This window comes from Schistocerca piceifrons, chromosome 3 (genome assembly GCF_021461385.2).
Source record: "Schistocerca piceifrons isolate TAMUIC-IGC-003096 chromosome 3, iqSchPice1.1, whole genome shotgun sequence".
In the NCBI taxonomy this organism is placed as follows: Eukaryota; Metazoa; Arthropoda; class Insecta; order Orthoptera; family Acrididae; genus Schistocerca; species Schistocerca piceifrons.
This window is the reverse complement of record NC_060140.1, coordinates 377,615,602-377,628,686: the sequence shown is the minus strand read 5'-3', so window position 1 is coordinate 377,628,686 and position 13,085 is coordinate 377,615,602. Positions and strand designations below refer to the sequence as shown.

The 13,085-nt window shown below is 43.7% G+C and overlaps 1 protein-coding gene and 1 non-coding gene across 2 annotated transcripts in view; both read left to right on the top strand.

Annotated features, from left to right (window-relative positions):
• The window catches only part of LOC124789696 (echinoderm microtubule-associated protein-like CG42247), a 327,329-nt gene that overhangs the window by 90,719 nt on the left and 223,525 nt on the right, over window positions 1-13,085 (top strand). The window lies entirely within an intron of this gene.
• On the top strand, window positions 3,578-3,652 carry Trnat-ugu. Its single transcript has one exon. It is a non-coding gene; the product is annotated as a tRNA-Thr (tRNA).

The window sequence follows — 13,085 nt, the reverse complement described above, 5'->3', positions numbered from 1 at the left end:
AGAGAAATGTATAGACACTTTGTCAAGTATCAGAGATATGTGAGAATAAGATTAACGTACCAAGACCAAAGGAACTTCAGATTGTCAATTGTAAACAGCATCCAGAATCAAGTTACGTAATATCTATGATTTTTATTATTTTAATAAATGTGTGTGAAAATTAATCAGGTTCTGTTTAAAGTTGGTCACCGTCAATCTGCTACTCTAAGCGTGCAAGTGGCATTTCTATCGTCTGACCTAACGGCAGAAGAGAAACACGCCACAATAAGACCACGAGACATATTGCTGACACTCGCCTACTTCGTTAGAGCAACAAGTCAAATAATCTGATGGTGTGTGTACCGAAGGTCATACAGTACGCACACCACAATTTCATTCAACAGAGTCCTTAATTCTTCTCGCCTTTCACAGGAGATAGTAATGTCATTAATGGATCTTAACATTATTTCCTTTCGCCGTGAATTTTAAAATTTTAATCACCCTTATGAACCTTTCGTTTATTTGCGTAATTTCTTCTTCGACATATGGATTGAACAGCAAGGGTGAAAGACTGCATCCCCGCCTTACCTACTTTCTAACCTGAGCACTTCGTCCTTGGTCTTCCATTGTGGTTCACTCTTAGTTCTTGTTCTGTAGTATACACCTATTTTTACAGGGTTTCAAACACCTTGTACCATTTGATACTGTCGAACACTTTTTCCAGACTGACAAATCCTATGAACGTGTCTTGATTTTTCTTCAGTCTTGCTTCCATTACCAACTGCTGCCTTTACCTTTCGTAAAGCGGAACTGATCATCATCTAAAATATCCTCTTGTCAGAAACACGGATTCGTAAGCGGTTAAGCTGATTGTGCGATAATTCTCGCATTTGTCGGCTCTTGCTACCTTCGGAATTGTGTGGATGACTGTTCCAAACGACTAATGGAATATCGCCAGTCTCATACGTCCTACGCACCAACATAAATAGTTGTCTTGTTGCCACTTCCCCCAGGATTTTAGAAATTATTTGTCCCTTCTGCCTTATTTGATCTTACGTCCTACAAAACTCTCCTAAATTCTAACTCTAATACTGGATACCCTCTCTTGTTTCTTCCTGTGCCACGTCAACAACAAGTCTTCCCCCTCAAAGAGATCTTCAATGTTTTCTTTCTACCCATCCGCTCTCTCCTCTGCATTCAACAGTGGAATTACCTATTAATGTTACCGCCCTTATTTTTAATTTCATCGAAGGTTGCTATGACTTTTCCATATGCCGAGGCAGTTCTTATACTATGAAATTAGAGTTAGGGAATTGTTTAAAATGAACAGGTACGTTGGAACCTAGTCACCAGTATCTCATATTTGAACGTAACTAATTCATAAAACTGAAGAAATAGTAACATATCAGTATCGTTGCCAACCGTACAGTTTAAAGTTAGTTAATAGTGTGTTTTCGGATTCCTAGCTGAGTTCACAGTTACGTTATTATGTGAAATATTTCGACAGTGAACCTCGATTTCTTGGTCAGGGGCCCTGAGCAGTGCCGTCCTTAACGACCACGCTATCGAGGAGACGTTAAACTCCAACCTTCAGGCCTTTCAAGTCGTGTCTCTTACGTGTTCCGTGTCTGCACTACAACCGCCGATCGAGGTAGCATGCAGAACACGCTACTGGAGTAGGGTACCATCCACCCATTTCTCTATATAGGTTACGGCGAGTGCCAGAATTGTTCCTTTAAAAGGAGACGGCCGAATTACTTTGTCCAACCCTAATTTGTATCGAGTTCAAGTAATAACTGCGTGTGGCCCAATGGTCGGGTACAAGTCTCTCAATTGGACGCAGCTTCGACGACTTGCGTGTCCCTAAAATACCGCACTTATACAACCCGCAAAAGGGACTTACAGTATAACTTGGAATCCTGGCAACACTTCACATAGTTGACAGGCAAGGCTAGATTCAAGACAGACTGAAAATTTTCGTGATCCGGCGTGGACCTGATCCTGCCACGTTTCGGCTTGCAGGCGAAGCGCTTCATCAAACCCGACTCCGTCTCTAACGACTCGTCGTCGACGGGGGATGCGAAACTCTCATTTCCTTCCTCTAACTATAAGCATAGTCGATCGAATCTTGGCAGTGAGCTTATATGAAACCACTACCCGCAAAACCTAAAGAAGACGAGATTATTCCAATCGTCTAACGCATAAACCTTTAACTCAATCGAAAACATATCATTAATCACTCATGCTAAGAAGTTCTCATGAAACACATTAAAACAGTTGGTTGCGGCCTTCTGGGAATAGAGCCGTGGTGGAGTCTTGCGACCTGGAGTAAAAGGGTATCATCGCCAGGCCAAATGATAAGTGAGAGATGAAAACTTACCAATTTCTTAGTCAACGACTAGTAGTATATGGAGCCAGTGAGATCTCAAGCAAGCTGCCCGCTATGGAGATCGACGATGACTGTACAATATGCATTACCGTAGAAGCGCCACTTGTATGTTGCTGGCTGTTCGGTATAACTCCCGCAACACCACATCCACCAATTAACATTGCTTACAAGCAACGAATCGAGCCACACTTAGTTTCAGCATATATTTCGGAAACCACAAGTGAATGGACGATACAGGTGACACGGAGGCTTACTCAGTAGCTCTGAGAGCTGGGTTCACAGGTCGATAATGCTTGGTAAGCAAATTCGTTAACATGCAGAGGGATATCTTGCTAATTTTGAAGTGCCTTCAGCACTTCGCAGAAAGGCAATGCTACTCGTGCAGACATCCACAGAGAGAGAGAAATAATTTCTGGTGTGCCGTAGGGATCTGTGATAGGACTGATACTATGCATACTATACAGTTCCGATTTAGTGGACGTTATTAGATGCATTTTTGGTCGGTGGTCTGATTCTTGAGAAAAATATAATAAGTTACCAATACATAAAACAAACCACAATATACTCTACGAATGACTACCAGAATCTGTCATGTCGCACAAGTACCTGGCAGCGGCAATGTGAGGGAAAATCATTCATAGGTCTTGCGTTCATAAAGTGAATGTCATACTCTGTTTCATTGGTGGAATACACAACACTGCATTTTGTCTTTGACAGAGACTGCTAACAAAACACTTATATAGGTTGTACTGGCATACTAATCAAGTGTGCGGGCTTCAAGTCATGCAGAGAACCAGTTGTAGCAAAATATGTACAAATCAACTTGTTAAATGAATTTAGTTCCTTTCTCATTGAGCAATGGAGCAACAATCATCGTTGGTGGTGGCATGCGTTCTCTCTACTATATCACACACGCTTCTGAAAAAAAATCCGATGATTTCAGAGTAAAATCGTCACATTTGCGAATCGTAACAATTTTATAACACCATCGGTTTTTTAACTATATATGACGGTAGTATCTGTTCCCGAACGCACACGCTATGCCCGAACTCGTACGGGACTTGGTAGATTAATCTACCACGAGTAATGAGTATGATGGGCAAACATCTATTAGGCGCACTACGAATGTAGTGTTGTGGACATGTTGGGAATGTGGATCTCACGGGGGGCGTGCAAGGGATAAGTCCCTGCAGACGCACTATCCTCTGTGCCCGCGGTGGCTCAGATGGATAGAGCGTCTGCCATGTAAGCAGGAGATCCCGGGTTCGAGTCCCGGTCGGGGCACACATTTTCATCATATCCCCAATGAAGTGTATCAACGCCTGCTTGCAGATAGGGTGTCAGTTTAATTATCATTTCACCATCGGTTTTTGTTGGCCCTGTATCCGACAGACAGAGGAAAGTAGATTCACAGGCCGGAGACAATGCCCAGATCATATGTAACTTGCGCTTGCTCAGAATAATCGGAGGGACACTATAAAATGATCGGCAATTAATCTCAGGAACGAACTTTGCTTATAGCAGAACAAGCGAATCGCTTCTCTTTGTTAGGATCTGCTGAGCTGGCACTTCCAGCTAACTTTTCTGAAACAAATATTACAGAATTAAAATTCATTTCATAACTTATAGTTATAAATGACTAAAAGAATCTGAGATACTTTTAACATATTTAATTATAAATTAAATGTGTAACCTACTACTGAGGCACGAAAAATACGTCTGCTCATATCGATGCAGACAAGATAAATACGTCAAGTCTTTTGAGAGGAGCTTCGTTCGTCGCTTGTTCTAAAACATTTGAAATTACGAACTCTGCGATTCGTTTCAGCCACAGTCTCGTTTCTCTGATATCATTAATCTGAATATGCAGTTCGTATAGTCTTTCCTGCACAGTATTTCGCTTCTCTATGTTTCATTAACTTTTTACAAACAACGTAAAATACTTGTACTATTGCGAGGCACACTTACGAGCAAGATAAAATACTTTCAAATAATTCACACATAAAAAGAGATGACATTCCTTAAGTAATGCTTCAACTTCAGAGTAGTAGTTGCGCCCTACATCATTAATTATTTGTTGGAAGTATTCGAACCTCTGTCTAGCTCCACACTTTTTACCCTCTACGGCTCCCTCTAGTACCATGGACATAATTCCCTGATGTCTTGCCACAGGTCCCGTCATCATGTCCCTTCTTGTTAGCCGGCCGGAGTGGCCGTGCGGTTCTAGGCGCTACAGTCTGGAGCCGAGCGACCGCTACGGTCGCAGGTTCGAATCCTGCCTCGGGCATGGATGTGTGAGATGTCCTTAGGTTAGTTAGGTTTAATTAGTTCTAAGTTCTAGGCGACTGATGACCTCCGAAGCTAAGTCGCATAGTGCTCAGAGCCATTTGAACCATTTTTGAACCTTCTTGTTGTCAGTGTTTTCAGTACGTTCCTTTCAACACCGATTCTGTGGAGAACCTCGCTGTCCCTTATCTTATCAGTCCTCCTAATTTTCTGTAGCATCACATCTCAGGCGCTTTGATTCTCTTGTTTCGGCTTCCCTGAAGTCCATAATTCATCCCCAAGCAACGCTGTTGTGCAAACGTACAATCTCAGAAACGTTTCCTCAAATTAAGGTCTATGTTCGTTACTAGTAGACTTCTTTTGGCCAGGAATGCTCTCTTTGATAACCTGCTTTTTATGTCCTCCTTGCTTCATGTGTCATGGGTTATTTGGCTCCAAAGGTAGCAGAATTCCGTAACTTTGACTACTTTGTGATCACTAATTCCGATGTTAATCTTCCCGCAGTTATCATTTGAGCTACTTATAATTATTTTCTTCTTCTTCCGAGGCTACAGCCTGTTTCCTTCAGGACCCCTCATTTCACCCTGGACGGCCAGCTAGAGATTAGCCTAGCAAGAAAGGATGAAGAACATCATTACTTTCGTCTTTCTTCGGTTTACTATCAGTCCATACTCGGAACTCATTTGACTGTTCATTCCATTCAACAAATCGTATAATTCCTCTTCATCTCACCTGAGGATAACAATGTCCATAGCAAATCTTATCACTGATGTCCTTTCACCCTGAATTTTAATCCCACTCTTGATTTTTTTTTTCGCCATTGCTTCTCCGATTAACAGATTGTACAGTAGATGTGGAAGACTGCATACCCGCCTTAACCATTTTCATTCTGAGAATTTCGTTCTTGATCTTCCAGTCTTACTGGTACATGTTGTATATTATCTGTCTTTTCCTACAGCTTACTACTATTTTTTCTAGTTTTTCAAACAAATTGCAATATTTTACATTCTCGAACGCTTTTCCTTGTCAACAAATTCCAAGGACGTGTCTTGATTTTTCTTCAGCCTTGCATTCATTATCAATAGCAACGTCTGAACTGTCTCTCTGGTGCCTTTACTTTTCATAAGGCCAATATGATCGTCATCTAATGGATCCTCAACTTTCTTTTGCGTTGCGGTATGTTATTCGTGTCAGCTACTTTGATGCGTGAGCTCCTTAGCTGACTGTGCAATAGTAGTCGCATTTACCTGCTCTTGCTATCTTCGGAATTGTGTCGACGATGTTTTTTTGGCAGCCTGATGGTATGTCGCCAGTCTCATTGATTCTAAACGACCACACGGGTAGCCGTTTTGTTGCGCTGTGAGCCTTCCAAGTAATTTTTCCAAGGCTCTTTTAAACACTGGTCTCCTGTGTCTTCCATATCGACGTTCTTCTTCCATCACGTTGTCAGACAATTCCTCCCCCCCGCACAGACCTTCAGACTTCTCTTTCCACCTACCCCCCTCTCCGCTGAGTTCAACAGTGGAATTACCAGTGCACTCTTAATGTTGCCGTCCTTGTTTTTAATTTCAAAAAAAATGGTTCAAATGGCTCTGAGCACTATGGGACTCAACTGCTGAGGTCATTAGTCCCCTAGAACTTAGAACTAGTTAAACCTAACTAACCTAAGGACATCACAAACATCCATGCCCGAGGCAGGATTCGAACCTGCGACCATAGCGGTCTTGCGGTTCCAGACTGCAGCGCCTTTAACCGCACGGCCAATTCGGCCGGCTTTTAATTTCACCTAAGGTTGTTTTCTATACGCTGAGTCAGTCTTCCGAAGATCATTTTCGATTTCTTCACATTTTTCAAGCAGCCATTTTGACTTTGCCTCCCCGCACTTCCTATTTATGTAATTCCTAAGTGATTTATTAGTATATTATTTTATTCTTGTCTTTCCCTGAACATTTTTGCACTTCCTTGTGTCACCGAGCAATTAGAAGTATTTCTTCTGTTACCCAAGGTTTCTTCACAGTTTCGTTCCTTGTACCTACGTTTGCTTGTCCAACATCTGTGATTACTATTTTTAGAGATTTCACTCCTCTTCAACTGCCTACAAACACCTTAGCAAACTTGAAATATGCTTCATCATGTCTCAGTACTTCACCATCCCACTTATTTTTACAATGACTCTTCCATACGATTCGCTTAAACTTCAGCCTACTCTTCATCACTACTACATTATGATCGGAGTCCATATCTGCTCCTGGGTACGCCTTAAAAACCAATACCTGATTTCGGAGTCTGTGTCTTACCATGAAGTAATCCAGCTGGAATCTTCTCGTGTCTTCGCGTCTTTTCCAAGTATTTCCCCTCCTCATGTGATTATTTAAAGAGTATTCGCTATTATCATCCCAGATGTATTGCAGAACTCGCATACCTTGGATATTAAAAACCGCTACAACTGAAGCGCTTTTTAATATTCAAGATTAATACTCTTAGCTGTGGTTGCCCCACCTACAAGGTGTCTGCAGAACTCAAATAGTCTTTCTTCTTTCTTATTCCTACTGTCAAATCATATTCTCCCACAACCCTTTCTTCTACTCCTTCCCCCGCAACCACATTCCAGTCCCCCATGACTGTTAGAAGCCGGCCGGAGTGGCCGAGCGGTTCTAGGCGCTACAGCCTGGAACCGCGCGACCGCTACGGTCGTAGGTTCGAATCCTGCCTCTAGCATGGATGGGTGTGATGTCCTTAGGTTAGTTAGGTTTCAGTAGTTCTAAGTTCTAGGGGACTGATGACCTCAGAAATTAAGTCCCATAGTGCCCAGTGCCATTTGAACCATTTGAAACTCAGAAGAGTGTTCCTAGAGCGACTCTGTAGCAATTCTGGACGTGTGGAGTGTTGCGCTGTCCTGCTGGAATTGCCGAAGACCGTCGGAAAGTACAATGAACATGAATGGATGCGGGTGATCTGACAAGATGCTTACGTTAATGTCCCCTGTCAGAGTCGTATCTAGATTTATCAGAGGTCCGATATCACTCTAACTGCACACGCTCACATCATTACAGTGCCGCCAGCAGCCTGAACAGTTCCCTTCTAACATGTAGGGTCCATGGATTCATGAGGTTGTCTCCTTACCCGTACCCGTCCATCCGCTCGATTGGGACCGATCATCTCAGCAGTTTGGTCTCTTAGGAATTAACACACATCCGCTCCATACAATTTGAAACGAGACTCTTCCGACCAGGCAACATGTTTCCAGTCATCAACAGTCCAATGTTGGTGTTGACGTGCCCAGGGGAGACGTAAAGCTTTGCGTCATGCTATCATCAAGGGTACACGAGTGGTCCTTAGGCTCTGAAAGCCCATATCGATGATGTTTCGTTGAATGGTTCGCACGCTGACACTTGATGCCCCAGAATTGAAATCTGCAGCAATTTGCGGAAGGTACGCACTTCTCTCACCTTGTAAGATCCTCTTCAGTCGTCGTTGGTCCCGTTCTTGCAGGATATTTTACCGGCCGCACCGAAGCCAGAGATTCCTGATGTCCACGGTACAATCATGAAATGATCGTACGGAAAAATCCCCACTTCATCGCTACCTCGGAGATGCTGTGTCCCATCGCTTGTGCGCCGACTGTAACACCACATTCAAACTCCCTTAAATCTTAATAGCTTGCCATTGTAGCAGCAGTAACCGATGTAACAACTGGGTCAGACACTTATTGTCTTATATAGATATTGCCGACGGCAGCGCCGTATTCTGCCTGCTTACATATCTCGATATTTGAATACGCATGCCTGCAGCAGTTTCTAAGGTGCTGCGGTGTATGATCAGCAGCGGCTCATGCTGGTATGTATGAACAGGCAACCGTCAATTCATGAAGTGAACTACCATTAAGGTTAGTCTAAACACATGATGCCATGTGTCAGTCTATGAAGTTCTTTTCACCATCGAGAGCATGATTTTGTGGAAAATATTGTGGAGAACGTAGGATGTGGACCAGCATCACTAGAATACATTTTATTTATTTGGTCTTTGGCCTATCTGAACTATACACCCATTTTCAGTTCGTTAGTTAGTTGCCCAATAACAAATTCAAATTACAAAAGATATAACAGTCTCGTCACAGCTAGTCTAGTAGTCAAAGCCCTACCTGAATGACCTGTGCATAAAAGGGGTTGGAGACTGAAAGTGAAAGATGCCAACTTTGCTGAACATCCATCCTCTGAATGAATGTCTTTCATACGATATGAAGTATGATGTTCTCCATAGATGAACTAAAGGCATAAAACTAACATGACTTAAAATTCTGGCCATTAATAAAAAAACAATTAAAAAATCCTGATCTGGCCCGTGACAGCAAAGTTCCATTACTCACCCTTACTAAAACAGCAGTCAGTTGTTATTTCTGTCACCGTTAGATACTAAGCTTCTTGTAGCCGTTCAACACCCACATTCCACAAATTTCACTCTCCCCCCTCCCCCTTTTCTCGATCTGTTCAACACATTTACCAGTTTGTCCATGTGGCATACTAGCTTGTGCCATTACTATCTTGTAGTACATATTTGGCTTACACATTCAAATAGTTTTAATATTTGAAAGTACTGTAATATAAGATTTACACTCCTGGAAATGGAAAAAAGAACACATTGACACCGGTGTGTCAGACCCACCATACTTGCTCCGGACACTGCGAGAGGGCTGTACAAGCAATGATCACACGCACGGCACAGCGGACACACCAGGAACCGCGGTGTTGGCCGTCGAATGGCGCTAGCTGCGCAGCATTTGTGCACCGCCGCCGTCAGTGTCAGCCAGTTTGCCGTGGCATACGGAGCTCCATCGCAGTCTTTAACACTGGTAGCATGCCGCGACAGCGTGCACGTGAACCGTATGTGCAGTTGACGGACTTTGAGCGAGGGCGTATAGTGGGCATGCGGGAGGCCGGGCGGACGTACCGCCGAATTGCTCAACACGTGGGGCGTGAGGTCTCCACAGTACATCGATGTTGTCGCCAGTGGTCGGCGGAAGGTGCACGTGCCCGTCGACCTGGGACCGGACCGCAGCGACGCACGGATGCACGCCAAGACCGTAGGATCCTACGCAGTGCCGTAGGGGACCGCACCGCCACTTCCCAGCAAATTAGGGACACTGTTGCTCCTGGGGTATCGGCGAGGACCATTCGCAACCGTCTCCATGAAGCTGGGCTACGGTCCCGCACACCGTTAGGCCGTCTCCCGCTCACGCCCCAACATCGTGCAGCCCGCCTCCAGTGGTGTCGCGACAGGCGTGAATGGAGGGACGAATGGGGACGTGTCGTCTTCAGCGATGAGAGTCGCTTCTGCCTTGGTGCCAATGATGGTCGTATGCGTGTTTGGCGCCGTGCAGGTGAGCGCCACAATCAGGACTGCATACGACCGAGGCACACAGGGCCAACACCCGGCATCATGGTGTGGGGAGCGATCTCCTACACTGGCCGTACACCACTGGTGATCGTCGAGGGGACACTGAATAGTGCACGGTACATCCAAACCGTCATCGAACCCATCGTTCTACCATTCCTAGACCGGCAAGGGAACTTGCTGTTCCAACAGGACAATGCATGTCCGCATGTATCCCGTGCCACCCAATGTGCTCTAGAAGGTGTAAGTCAACTACCCTGGCCGGCAAGATCTCCGGATCTGTCCCCCATTGAGCATGTTTGGGACTGGATGAAGCGTCGTCTCACGCGGTCTGCACGTCCAGCACGAACGCTGGTCCAACTGAGGCGCCAGGTGGAAATGGCATGGCAAGCCGTTCCACAGGACTACATCCAGCATCTCTACGATCGTCTCCATGGGAGAATAGCAGCCTGCATTGCTGCGAAAGGTGGATATACACTGTACTAGTGCCGACATTGTGCATGATCTGTTGCCTGTGTCTATGTGCCTGTGGTTCTGTCAGTGTGATCATGTGATGTATCTGACCCCAGGAATGTGTCAATAAAGTTTCCCCTTCCTGGGACAATGAATTCACGGTGTTCTTATTTCAATTTCCAGGAGTGTATTTGTCAGAGTCTCTTTGCGTATTACATTATGCTTGTGTTTTGTATCGATATAGTCTTAAAAGTCACGTATCTTTGTACGGCTATCAGGTCTCGCTGAAGTTGTGTGGACTATCTGCTTAGTATTAAGTTATCTGACGATGGCCGAAAAAGCTGAAAGCCGATTCGTATCGAACTATTAAATAAATATTATTGTAGGCCATTAATATTATGTGTTCAAGTTTTTTATATGTTTATGTTCCTCCAAGAATTTTCCATAAAAATCATTAAATATCTATAAATATTTTGACATTGAATATTTAAAAAATTTTAAGTCCATATATTCTCCCTGGCTCTCACGTGCATTCTGTGTTTGGTGAACAAGTGGTGGACATCGCCGTTTCGTCCACGCCACAGTCGCAAATATCAGTAACACATAAATTCAAGGGAGGGATGTGTTCTGGGAAACTGCAGTGGTTGAACCTCTCTACTTGTCGACGAGCTGCTGAGTTGTTATAGCAGAGTCGAAGCGGAATGTCTGACTGGACAGAAGTGTTGTATTGACTTTTCTATGTATATGATGCGTCCCAATTTTTTGTTCTACCGCTGTTCAGTATTGATCGGTGCACACTGTAAATGACAGAGAGGTTATCGGATGTAGTAGCCTCTCTTGCCGTCTATTCCATTGTTGTTGATTTCTGCAAGTGATTTTATCCAGACGACATAAATGCGTTTATTTCTGCGAAAGAGCTCCATATATTGAAACCGTATTTCCATCACGCGTTTATTGACAATTTTGATCACTTTTCACTGTTAGGCAAATTGCAGTACGCTTCAGGCATATAATGGTGTCTAGATTCTTTCATTTGTGTATTGAATTGTCTTGAATAAGGCACATGATTTCGACGTTTAATTGGAAATCACTGGAGACGGTTTAAACATCTGCGACTACCCCGTTGTGGAACAGTGAAAAGATCAACATGATCTGATAATTCATCTTTTACCCTAGTTCGATTAGAAAGTCGGGTTTATTTAGTGAAGACGACCATAATAGCTTATAAAGGCAGCTTTACTAGCCTCCGCCACGTTAAAAAAAATGGTTCAAATGGCTCTGAGCACTATGGGACTTAACTGCTAAGGTCATCAGTCCCCTAGAACTTAGAACTACTTAATCATAACTAACCTAAGGACATCACACACATCCACTCCCAAGGCAGGACTCGAACCTGCGACCGTAGCGATCGCGCAGTTCCAGACTGTAGCGCCTAGAACCGCTCGGCCACTCCGGACGGCTCCGCCACTTTCATCACCAGTATTTGATCCGCATTGGTAGGAGAGCTAATGGCGTCAAGTTCCTGGTCATGAGAAACTGCACGAAGTTCTGAATTAAATTCCAAACCTTTCCCCATGTCTTACGGAGTGATGTCATGTGATACTGTTGTTGGTGATCCGTCGGATGGGACCGTTAATCTCGGGGATCCACTTCCTGGTATCTGACAGGAGTAGGCTATGTGCCGTAACCGACTTTCATCTTCTCCTTTCTTTCTCATCGACATCAACAACTCCATCCAGATTCATCACAGTTACCTACAACGTACAAGACACTTAAAACACTCAAACTGTGAGAAGAAAATCTGCCATTGTGCGAAAAATACGAAAGTTTTTCCAGGTACGCTGCTGAATCTGCCCTTGGAGCCCCCTAACCGATAACACCAAACAATCTTTCTAAGCCACCTATCACAAACACATTTTTTCAAATTTGCGAGAAAAATCACGGACGTTGATTTCTTAAAAAAACAATTTGTATGTTTGCTGTGGATTGGTGATGATCACCCTGCAACTGCGTCATTGATACAAGACAATTGTCTGCTACATATACTTTTGAGTAGGCGCATTTTCGTCCACTGTTGCTCTTTCAACATGGATAGGCTCTATGAACGAAAAGAAAACTTGAAAATGAACTTTTCGTAAATCGTGGTACAAACGCTCAGTGACCAAACTGTTCATATTCATGTTGCAGACCATGAACCAATCAGGCACAACAGTGACAAGTTCGTTGCTTAATTAAAACAGAAACGTTAAAAATTTTCAATATAGACGTAATAGATTAGTACGTTCACAATTGCAAGTTAGAAGGTGGTTGCAGCACCAACAACAATTAAGTGAACAACTACTCTGTAACGTTCCACCAGAGACACAGGACTCTTATACCAAAAACCTCAAAAAAATGTCGCTGAACCACCCCCGAAAGTTTTTCAGTGGAAGTAGGATTCACCTTGTAGACAAAACACATTTTTCATTGTCACATCACTCCATCTTATTGATACAAGAGTTCTTACTTGTTGCTGGTCGTTACCTATCTCTCCTCGGTCGATGAAAGGCATGTCAGATATTTCATTTTGGCCCTCTGCTGTGAATTT